The sequence below is a fragment of the Humulus lupulus genome, chromosome X (genome assembly GCF_963169125.1).
Source record: "Humulus lupulus chromosome X, drHumLupu1.1, whole genome shotgun sequence".
In the NCBI taxonomy this organism is placed as follows: Eukaryota; Viridiplantae; Streptophyta; class Magnoliopsida; order Rosales; family Cannabaceae; genus Humulus; species Humulus lupulus.
In genome coordinates this window covers 31,845,885-31,858,567 of record NC_084802.1, presented here as the reverse complement: position 1 = coordinate 31,858,567, position 12,683 = coordinate 31,845,885, and the positions used below count along the sequence as shown (strand labels likewise).

At 35.8% G+C, this 12,683-nt stretch overlaps 1 long non-coding RNA gene across 1 annotated transcript; it reads right to left on the bottom strand.

Annotated features, from left to right (window-relative positions):
• Window positions 1-479: 479 nt before the first annotated feature.
• On the bottom strand, window positions 480-1,230 carry LOC133803430 (uncharacterized). Its single transcript, XR_009877941.1, has 2 exons — window positions 1,100-1,230; window positions 480-1,063 (listed from the first exon to the last, which is right to left on the bottom strand). It is a non-coding gene; the product is annotated as an uncharacterized LOC133803430 (long non-coding RNA).
• Between the last annotated feature and the right edge of the window lie 11,453 nt (window positions 1,231-12,683).

Sequence of the window (12,683 nt, the reverse complement as noted above, 5' to 3'; positions counted from 1 at the left end):
AATTCTCTTTGTATATACCCAATTTTTATGGAAAAAAAAAACTTAAGAGTTTGGTACACATCCTAAGAACAGTGGGTAAAATCTCACAAGGTGGGATTTGCCCACTTAACATAGAAAAAGGAGCAAGTCGCTACCCAAATTTTCTTATTTTATATAGGTTTTAATTAACGTTACTTTTCGGTTGCTTAAAAATACAAATTAGTTACTTTTTAAAAAAAATAAATTGACTTTGTTTGTATGTTATATTATGATATCTTATTATGAAGTGTAATTGGTGGTAAAAATATCTAATTTTTTTAAAATTAATAGTTTAATACTAAGTCTTTTTTTAAGACACAAATACTTTTTAACATTTCTTGACAACCTGCCATGATTGGTATACGTAAATATATATAATTTTAAAAAAATCATTTAAAAATACGAAATTAAATAAAAAAAAATCAATTTTAAATGATTAAAATTAAAAAAAAAATCAATTCAAAAATTTTAATATATAAAATTATAACTAACAATTAAACAAAGATCTAATAAAAATAAAATTTTAAAAAAACCTATTCTTGTCCCACCATCGCGTTCCTCCTCTGCCTCTTCTTCTTCATCATCATCCAAGTATTGTTACCTAGTCACAAACCTAAAATCCATAACTTGCATATCATTGTTCTTATTTGCTACCCAAATTTACCCAGCTATAAACCCAAAATTATTCATCAAGTCACAACTAGCCACAAACAAAAATCTATAATCATAACTCATAATAATGTGCATACAAACCAAAATTTCATAAGCAAAACCCAAATCCTAACTCACTGTCGCAACTCCCCATTGTCTACCTCAAGAACTTCATCCCCGTCGACCCATTGGCTACTCTAGATTAGAAGCAAAATGTCCCCGATGACCTTCATCCCCGTCGCCCAGCAGAGTCCCCATCGCCCAGATCTACCCGCCACCGTCGTTCCTCAATCTCGCTTCTCTCATGATTCTCAGATCTACCATTGATCTCAGAGTAGGAAGAAGCTTTGTCGATGCCTGCCGCCCAAAACCCAACCCTTCGCCGACCCAGAACCTCGACACTTCATCGTTGATGCCCCCCGCCTAGAACCTCGACACTTCATCGTTGATGTCCCAAGTCTCCACGCCGTCGTCTCCAATACCTGCAGAAAGAAGAAGAAGAAGGGACATAAAATATGTTTTTTTTTTTTTTTTTTTAATTATATCTTTGTTTTATTAATTTTTAAATTGATTTTTAAAATTTTTAATTATTTATAATTGATTTTTTATTTAATTTCATAATTTTTAAATTAAAAATATACATTTTTATGTGGACCAATCACATGTGGCACACATGCACTTATTTGACACTCTATTGAAAATTTAACATCAGGTACCTAGGTTGTCAAGAAATGTTTACGAAAAGTATTTATGCCGTAAAAAAAAAGACTTAGGTATTAAAATGCTAATTTTGAAAAAATTTAAGTATTTTTTCCGTCAATTACTCTATTATATAAGATAAACTTTGGTTAATTTAAGATATTGATTTAGTACATTTTAAAACAAGACTTGATTAATATCAAATTATTTAAGATATCTTTTGGTTACTTTCAATCATATTTTAAAAATTAATGAGTTACCATATAATTTATTAGCAATCAATACTACAAATTGTACTTAGACAACACATGTGAGACAACAGTTTTTATAGAACTATTGTCTTGTGTTAAAAATAAATGGTAGGACAGTAGTTCTCAAACTATCGTGTCATGTATATTAAAACTTATATGAGACGACAGTTTTGATGAGACTGTCGTCACATGTCTACTTTTAACACAAGACGACATTTCTACATAAACTATGGTGTAATGTCATATAACTTATTTTGGGATTGTTGTCTGTGTTTTCACCCGACACGTGATCACCCGAGTAAGACATGTGCCTCTTTTTTGCGAGGCAACGCCTAAAGGATATGTCCTCGGGAGGCCAGTCCCACAGTTGGAGGTCGTTTCTCCTCGGATAGTGAGATGACATCGACATCTCTCCTAGGCCATGTCCCGAAAGCTATGAATGTCTTTCAAAGGTTATATCTCGGGGATGCTTGGTAGTCCACAGTTTTCCTTGCCCTCAGTTATGTTATGGGCTGAGGACCTAGTCCTTGGGATCTTAAGGATAAGCCAGGTGTCAACCAATGTGAATTAGATGCCTCAGAGGAAGACCTAACAACCTTTTTTGGGTGATCTGCCTACAGTGTTGTCGATGGTACAACTCGACAGCTCACACTCCCACTACCTGCCTAACACGGAAGTATGTACAGCATGCCCTCACAGCTCCAGGGGCATGTTCCCCATAAAGTGGTTACATTTTTGCAGTGGGCCCCGCAATTCTCTCTTGGGTCGTTGTAGCGACCCAAATTTGCTAACAAGGCTTAGAGCCTTGATTAGTGTGTCTGGAGGGCAATAAATGGTTTATTATGTTAATATATGAATTTGATGATTATGTGATTAGAAATGCATGTGTTAGGTGAATTTAATATGCATGTGGGCCCCATTTGGTTGTTAGGGGAGTATTTGTAATTTTAGCCCGTTGAGGGCATAAATGTAATATTTTGTGTATATTGTGATTGATACCACGTGTGAGTGATGATATAATTGAGATATACGATCCGAGACGGTCCTAGGGAGCGGTATAGCTAGAAAGTCACAACGGGGTCAAATACCCGACTCGGGAGGAGCCTAGGGGTATTTTGGGAATATAACTTGTGTTCGGGAATTATTGAGTAATGGTTAGTAGCTAATTAACAATTTGGTATGCCGAGATTAACGGGGATTCTTAGGTATACTCGAGGACTTAACGGGATGTGTTAAATGACTAAACTACCCTTGGTGATATTTGAAGACTTAGGTTAACTTAAGGGGCAATTAAGTCATTTTGGCAATTGGATATACTCAGTTAAGAGCCGGGGAATACTAGAAACACTTAGACAAAACAAAGGAAGGAAAAGTGAACCAAATTCTCTCAACTCTCTCTCTCCCATTCGATGCTCTCCTTCTCCCTCTCTAAGGTGGTTGATTTTGAAGGATTATAGGCCAGAAATTCAAGGGATTCAAGGCTAGGACTTGGGAGACTGAGCTAGGTTCAAAGGGTAAGTTCTAATTCAGTTCTATGATTGAATTCTGCTGAGAAATGTTATGGTTGGGAGCTGATATGTGTTTTGATTTGTGGACATTGGAATGAAGTTTTGGCAAGATTAAGCTTAGGAATTTGTGGATTTGAGCTTGGAAGCAGCTCAGGGTCGAATTCCTACTTGAGGTAAGAATTTCATTGATTTTTGAGGTGGAATTTCTGGTGTGGTTTAGGTTTCTGTGAATTTTAAGCCACTTTGTGATTTTGAGTTTGGATGAGTGTTTGAGTGTGTTTCTGGTGTTCATGAGTTGTTATACTTTTTATATGAAGTTTTAGGTCGAATTGGGGACTTGGGTGTACTTGGGTATTGATTTGGTTAAGTTTTGGCTCGGGAAAAATAGTAGGAAAAACCTAGTTTTCTGGGTTTGCGTATGAGCGTCGCGACCCTGTTCTTCTGTGCCGCGGTGCTAGGTTGAATCAGGATATGGGAACCATTCTGGGCGTCGCGGCCCCTATAGGGCTGTGTCGCGGCGCTAGGCCAATATCAAGAGATGAGAATTTGTGTTTTAAGGTTTTGGCTCAGGGGGCTCGAGGGACGCTTTCGCTACCTTGCGTGGGGAAACAGGAGGTCCCGAGAGCACGGGATTGGTTCCGGGAGTATGTTTATGAATTGGTTAGTAACGAGAGTGTTATGTATGTGTTGTAACTAGGTTTTCAGCGAGGCTCGGGTTAGAGGATTGTGCTCGGGATTTCGATGCTCAAGAAGCTCGGGACATAGGTAAGAAAACTGTTGTACCCATAGAGCAGGGCAAGGCCCTATAGTTTGTATTACAGGGCCCGACCCTATATGATTGTATTGCAGGGCGTAGCCCAGTTGAATATGTTTATACATGTTTAAGTATTTGTTTAATTATGCTATGTGTGCATATATGTGAATGAACGGCAAGAGCCGGGAACGGCGAAGGCCGATAACGACGAGGGCCGGGAACGGCGAGGGCTGGGAACGACAAAGGCCGAGAACGGCAAGGCCGAGAATGACAAAGGGCCAGGAGCAGCGTTTAGCACGCGGAGTGCGAGTTGCCAGGGTGATACCCTAAAGGATACCTGGGATATCCTCACAGTATAGACTGCGAACCTAGGGCCTGGTAAAGCGCCTGGGACGGCATGGTCGTATGTGTTTAGCCTGTTGGCGGATTTGTTATATGTTGAGTGATTAATATGCATATGTTATTGATTTGTGTGGAGTTTTCTTGCTGGGCTTCGGCTCACGGGTGCTCTGTGGTGCAGGTAAGGGCAAGGGAGAAGTCGAGCAACCATGAGTACGGAGAGCGTGAAGCCATGCGTACATGTTCGGCCTACCTGGCTGCCACGGCCAGGGGTATTTTTGGGAGATGTTTTGTACTAAATCATATTTTGTCGTTTAGTCGACTTTAATCATATTTTTGAGTTGTAAATATTTATAAACAGTATTTTGGGATCCCGAATGTTAAACGCTTTATAATTTTCAATAAATGATTACATTTTCAAATTATGTGATTTTATTACCATTTAGTTACACTTTTGACCTAAATTCTTGATTGGCAAGTTAAATGGACGTTTTAACTTCACTTAGTAACGGCTCTAACGAAGTAGGGTGTTACAGTCGTGGTCTCTATTCAATGCACCTCAATGTGTACTAATCTCCCAATAATGGGAAGAATGTGTATTAATTACTTATGATTAACATTAATGACCTCAGTCTCTATAAATAGGGTTGGGGGTCTCATTGTAAATGGTTCGGTATTTTAGAGAGAAAACTACTTGTACTCAGAGCGATCTAAGCGTTGCCTGAGAATACACCATTGGAGCTTGCAATCACAAGCTTACAATCCTCTTAATACCAATGATTCGTGGACTAGGGTTCTTTTATAACCTGGACCATGTAAAATCCTTGTGTTCTTACAGTTTATTTCTTTATTCTCTCTTATTAAGGTTGATAATGAAAAAGGCAATCAACATTTTGGTGCTTTCATTGAGAGCTTGAAGAAAGCATTTGAAACACTCACAGCCATGGTGACTACACGAAGAAATGTTACAGATGAGGTGTTCCCTCCTACCGGAGTTGAAGGAGGAGAACCCAGTAGGCAACCACTTCAAGACGTGCCTGAGATGATGGAGGACTATGATGAATACATCGAGTATGATGGCGAGGATAATGGTGCGGACCAAGGGTATTATGAGGAAGAATACCCTCAACCCATGGAGGCGGAAGAGACACCGGAGGTGGTGGTGCTCCGTGAGCAGGTGGCCACCCAGCAACAAAAGATTGATGCTCAAGAAGGTAACATCGTCGCCCTTCAGGAGATGGTACTTGACATGAAGGCCACTCTTGCAGCCCAAGGGCTGCGAGTGGACCCCAATGACAACGTACCAGCTAGGCATCCAATTGGCGTGCCACCTGTGCACCCCATTGGAGTGCCACCTGTCAATGCGGCTGGGATGCCTCCCGAGCACCTAACCGCAGAGGCGCGAGATCCGCCAGCTAGGGTGCCCGTTGGGCACCCGACAGGAGTTGGAGCCTCGATGCCGCCACAGGACTGTGGTAAGGGAAATGCTGATGATAATCCTGCTCCGAAGCAGAAGACGGATTGTCAAGAACCCGAAGGCCACTAGGTTTTTCAACAGGCTAGTAAAGATAACGACACAGGGGCCCGAGGACACCGCTAGGTAGTCAGCGCTCGTGGGGCTCTGGGGCGTTCCACCCTAGCGTGCCCATATGGATCGCGCGAGGCATGGAGCTGGTGTCCCCTCAGGACCTACCCAGCCCTGTAGGAATAACGGTCTAGGGATCCACCCAAGGAACGTCCCACAAAACCAAGAACGTGGCATCAGTAACTCGGTAAATGAAAATGTCAAGTCTGATGGGGAGACCGAAGTGGCTCGCCTAGCGGATAACGGTGCCTTTCGGGGACAGGCCGACTTGCGAGACAATCACAGTTTGGGGATACTTACTCGAAATGAAGCGTCGGATTGTGCTGAACTGAGTGCGAACTTTGAAGAACAATTGGTCATATACCTAGAAGTACGAAGCCTCGCGCCAGTCGTCCAAAATGATAGAAGGAACTGGAAAGGAGGCAATGTAGGAAAAGGATTCAAGAGAAGTTGAGAGAGTTTGAAGGCACAAAAAATTTGAAATGATCTAAAGTAACGTTGGGAATTTGACTCTCGACCTTTTATAGACCCAGTGCTTGGAGGCAAAGTAAGTTCACCCCAACCGTTGGATTATCTTCGACCTGGGTACTCGAGGACGATCTAAGGGCCTAAAATTAGAGTGGTGTGGATCGTGATCATTGGCATCGTAAAAGGGAAATTTGAGTATAAACTGAAAGGACGCCTAGGGTATGGAAAAGATGTTTCGGACTGTGGAATTGACCTTTCATTAATTGCACGGATTGATGGGTCCAGCAATGGGGTCACGACACATGGCAGGAAATCTTATAGTGACATTAGCAGAAGTCCAAGTGTTTCATATCCGAGGACCTTTTGAAGCTTTCGTTAGTTTTAAGTCTCCACTGTCCGAGGACCAGTAGAAACTTGGGGGCAAATGTTGTCTGTGTTTTCACCCGACACGTGATCACTCGAGTAAGACATGTGCCTCTTTTTTGCGAGGCAACGCCCAAAGGATATGTCCTCAGGAGGTCAGTCCCACAGTTGGAGGTTGTTTCTCCTTGGATAGTGAGATGGCATCGACATCTCGTCTGGGCCATGTCCCGAGAGCTATGAATGTCTTCCAAAGGTTATATCCCAAGGATGCTTGGTAGTTCACAGTTTTCCTTGCCCTCAGTTATGTTCAGGCCGAGGACCTAGTCCTCTGGATCTTAAGGATAAGCCATGTGTCACCCAATGCGGATTAGATGCCTCAGAGGAAGACCTGACAACCCTTTTTGGGCGATTCGCCAACAGTGTTGTCGATGGTACGACTCGACAACTCACACTCCCACTATGCTGCCTAACACAGAAGTACGTACAACATGCTCTGGTAGCTCCAGGGGCATATTCCCCATAAAGTGGTTATCTTTCTGCAGTGGGCCCTGCAAATCTCGCTTGGACCGTGGTCTTTATTCAATGCAGCACAATGCATTGAAGTGTATTAATCCCCCAAAAATTGGAAGAATGTGTATTAATTACTTATGATTAAAATTAATGACCCCCAGCCTCTATAAATAGGGTTTGGGTCTCATTGTAAAGGGTCGGTTTTTTAGAGAGAAAACTACTTGTACTCAGAGCAATCTAAGCGCTACCTGAGAATACACCATTGGAGCTTGCAATCACAAGCTTACAATCCTCTTAATACGAGACACATGGACTAGGGTTCTTTTATAACCCGAACCACGTAAAAATCATTGTGTTCTTACAATTTATATATTTAATCTCTCTTATTAAGGTTGATAGCGAAAAAGGCAGTCAACAGGGATTATTAATTAAATTTGTATGATTTAATGTAATTTAATAAATATGTCTACTATAGAAAATAGTATTAATTAATAATTTGTAATACTAAATGTGTTTTTGTTAAAACATAAGTTATTTAAATAATTCATCAAACTTTTTAATAATATTTAATATTAGTTATTAATAAATTATTTATTGTATTATATTTTTAATGACATATATTTTAAGGAGATACTTTGTGAGCCCTTAAAATGTTTTAAAGACACTCTTTGTTCTTTGTGTGCCCTTAAAAATGTTTAAATACATTAATATTATTGATAATAAAAATAATTTCTTATACATTTTCTTACATATAAATAAATAAATAAAGGGGACTAGAATCCCTATCCCGTGCATCAGACGTTCCCACCAAATAAATTTAGATCCTAAATCCTAAACACACCATTTCTTTCTCAGTTGCGCCTCCACTCCCTCTCCCTCTTTTTGTCTTACTTGCTTTCCCTCTCTCTTTTTCGGCATGCGAAAGGACGACGACGATTAGGTCTAGGCTTGCGAAGGGATGGACGGAGATTGGGGCTAGGTGTGCGAAGGGATGACGGCTGGCCGTTTAGGACTGCAAAAGGACGACGAAAACGACTTGATAATCCCTTTCTCTCTCTCTTTCTCTCCCTTTCTCTCGATGTTCATCAATTTTTCACCCCCTCCCTCAATCTATCACCCTCACTATAGTTCTCTCTCGTTCTCACCCCCACTCTCTCTTTTTTTCTATTGCAAGTTCGACTAATGCAGTATAGTGATGTTGCTATTAAGGATACTATATAGTAACATTTAAATGTAAAATAAAAATACATTTTTTCGGTAACTCATGGAATTTATGTGTGAATTATAGTGGTTTTTCCAAGTAAAAAAGAAATTTAAAAGTTACTTTCAAATCATAGCAAAAAACTGACCCATTCAAATCATCTTCTCTAACAATGATAAGAAACCTATACTTGTCATATACCAAATGACTTTGTCAAAGAGTAGGTTTCAATGATATCATCCTTAGCCCAAATGACCAGTGGTGTCATTGGAAAAAGCTTTTAAAGTCTCGGATATACCCATGAACTTGCTAGAAAATGCCAACGATATAAGGGAAATGGATGGTTAGGTTATGCCCTTCTTGAAGAGCTCATTCCAATGGTACTACCTCCGGCCTAAAAGTGATAAAAGATCATAAAAAAATGCAATCAAAATCCTACCTGTGCCACCTTTGACTAGTGCATGTGGCGACTTCCCGCAACTATGATTTTGGCAGTGAGCTCGTGAACCGCTGCTTTATCCATTGGTCTGTCATGTGCGGTGGCTGACGACAGTCATTAGTGTCTGGGCTGAGTAATTTTAACGTGGAGAATGAGCGAGAAAGAGAGACAGAAAGAAGAAAGAGAAATAAAAATAAAAATAGAAAAAAGTTGTTTATTCGATATTGTGTTACGATATTCTTGTAAATATTTTTTCTTTCGTTATATTTGTAAATAGTTTATAACAATATGCCCAATGAAAATATGTTAGTGTTCATGCCTTAAAAGCATGTGAAACGACATTTTATTGATTTAAATAAAAGTACAATTTTATTATATTTGAATGTTATAGTTATTGTTTGAATAATTTGTATAAATATCAGAAAATTCCATATTCATTTATGAGAATATGATCTTGTATTACTACGAGATAATTAAAATCATATATAATGAATAAAATAATCAACGACATATTGAAGTATAGAATCTGTAATGAATAGTTGCTAGCATGGTTTACTAAGCATACACGATGTAAGTAATCTAGATTCAGATTACTGATGTGGATAGACATCTTGGTAAATGTGTTGAATATAATAGTGATTATATGTGACAGGATCAATATGAATCAATTATCTTTATAAGCTTACCGTTTTCCATACATATTTAATTCATATCATAATAGATGATCATCTGTAGATCAGTCTAAATCCTGAGTAATCATGAACTCTTGTTTGTGCTTATTGGATCTTTTGATTCATTCGTTAAGGTCTCTTGATATAATGAGGCTAGTGACTTTTGTTTTAGAGGTTCAATATCATGAATGGCTGGGAACATGATTTTACAATAATTGAATTCATGCTTTCCTAACAGATCGAATATTGGTTCCCTTAAGGATTAATTCTGGAACTGAATAGTTATTGAGCTCAAATCTATAATATGATTATAGATTAATTATTCGCTAGTGAATTAATGGTACTTAAGGAACAAGATGTAATTAGAAGGGTAAAACGATAATTTTGACCAGCTCTAATTAACGAACCAATAAATGGAGGACAGAACTACATTTATTGATTATATCAATGGATTACAAGAGAAAAGTCTGTAAATATAATTCTATAAATACTTAGAGTGCAATTCCATATTTATAGTGGAGTAATCATGAAATTGATAAATAAGATTATTAAATTAAAGAGTTTAATTAATAATATGGTTTATTGGAGCTTCGTATTATAGGTCCATGGTCCTCAGGTCGCATCTATCCTACACTGTCAAGGGTAAGGATGTCACAAGGAAAATTAATAGAGAAAATGACTAAATTGCAAAGGGATAAATTTTCCAGGGCAATGGAATAATTATGAGCAATTGATTAATTGTGAATTAATTAATTAACTAATTAGTTTTTATTTGAAAACTTTATATTAGTTAAAATAAATATTAATCATGTTTTGATTAATATTTAGAAGAGTTTAACTATTATCTTATTATAAGATAATTATTTAAAACTGATAGTTCTTAAAATAAAATTAATTTTGAATTAATTGATATTTATTTTGGGAATAAATATATTATCTTATAATTAATTAAACAAACAAATGAAAAAAATACAAGAATACACATAAAGTGGCACACGCCACTCACTTTATGTGACAGTGAATGTGCCACATCTATGAGATTTGAATTTTGAATTTCAAATTAATATGTTTATTTAATTATTATTTTTAAATATGATTTAAATTAAATAATTAAAAAAATTGTAATTGATCAGTTTGAAATAAATATTAATAATATAGTTTAATTATCTTTATAAACCTGAAAATAATCGATTCTTTTCTAAGTCAGTTATTTTCTAGGTTATCAGACTCTCTCAAAAAGAAAGAAACGATATAATTTTCTATACCTGAAATTCTAGAAGTTTCCATAGCCTTTCTCTTCTCAAACCTCTATAGATATCATGTGTTGAGTACATCTAGAGAGCCTAAAAATCAACATGTAAATCTTACGTGCCCACACACGTCCTTGTGTGTTAGGGGAACGACTTGGAAGGCTAAGGTGTGAACTTTCATAAGGATATGAAAATCGTTAATTTTACTAAAAGACTCAAAGACACTTGATAGGTCACGAAAAGTAATTTCTATTTTTTATATGTGTTAATTTAACATATTTATATATGTATGATCCTGACTGATATTAATGATTTTTGAAAATCCCTTCCCCATACATTCCGCTGCGTATATTTTGATATTTTTCTTATTTAATACCAGCAAAATATTCCTAAAAAATACATTAAAAGTTGTAAATATCTTTTTGTGTGATGTAAATGTGAAGTTTAAAATTGTAGTTCAAAGTTTAAGAGGAAATTATGTGAGGGTCAACTTTTTTTTCATTTATGTTCATAAACATGGATTTTTCTAAATTTTGAGTAAACTATGGATTTTTTCTAAATTAAGCTTATTATGTGGATAAACATTTATATATTTTTTTGTGTTTGTTTGAATTAGTTCCATATTTTAATTATTAGTTTAGTGTTTTATATTTTGTTTTATTTTTCCTTGGGTATTTTTATTATTTTATTAATTTTTAAAGGATAATTTTGTAATTTTATGTATTTTTTTATTTGATTTATTTTTTTGTCATTTTCTACTTAGTGTCGATTTTTAATAATAACAATAATGCAATTATTTTATCAATATAATCACACTCACACTACTCACCCCTACATAGCTTACCAATACTTCAATAAAAATGTGATTAATTATATTAAAAAAAAAAGTAAATGAGAAGTTTTGTTCAAGCAATTTATTCAATAGAAAGAATGTTAAATAATACAAATGAATTGAGCATTTAAGTTATATTTGGAAGTAGTTGCAATTTATTAAGTCTCCAAATCATTCATCTACAAGTGTGTCATCTAGAAGATTCAAGTATACACAAACACAAATAATCACCTTTCATGTTTTTTTTGTCCCCACTTCTTACATACAAAATACCTTAAAAGATATGGAACTAACATATTGTTAATTGATGGAGTTATTCGATTAATTAGACTTTTAAGAAAAAAAATACATTTAATATATTTCGATTACAAAGTATTAAATTATTTATTATTATTATTATTTAAATTGATTCAATGTATAGAACCCACAATAACTTGTTACAAAAAAAAAAATTCAAGATTTATATGGACGTCAATATATAGGCGGAGCCAAAGGGGGGTTTTGTAAAGGCATGTATTCCCATTTGTTTTTTAAAATTTTATATACTTTTTAAAAATATTTTCATATTTATTCCTATAAATTTATATATTTTTATATTTATCCTATAAATTTAAAATATTTTTATATTTACTTTCACTAGAGGTATTTTTTTATTTTTATTTTCACCCCATTAAAATTATATTTTCTCATTAATATATTTTAAAAAAAAAATTATTTTATGTTTTGTCCCTTTTGAAAATGGAGGCACACTCTGACACTGGATACATATAATTGATTCAACATGCAAAACAAGTTAAAAAATCAAAGTAACCTGATACAAAAAATAGAGAAGATGTAAGATCCAAACCAACAAATGGTGATGGTACAATAATACAAAACAAAAAAAAAATCATTCAAAAACATTTATATGTAAAAAGGACAAGATTATGCATGCATGCTTTGTTAAATATAAAATAATACTATGAGCATAAATCCATAAATCAGATTCAAATTAATATAGCATGCTCATACAACAATCCAAGAACGCATTTTATTTAGAGCATTGAATTGAATATATATATATATATATAGATGAAACATACCTGACATTGAGTCTCCAATGTTCATTCTTGAATCTCTCACGATCTACACAAAACAATATTAG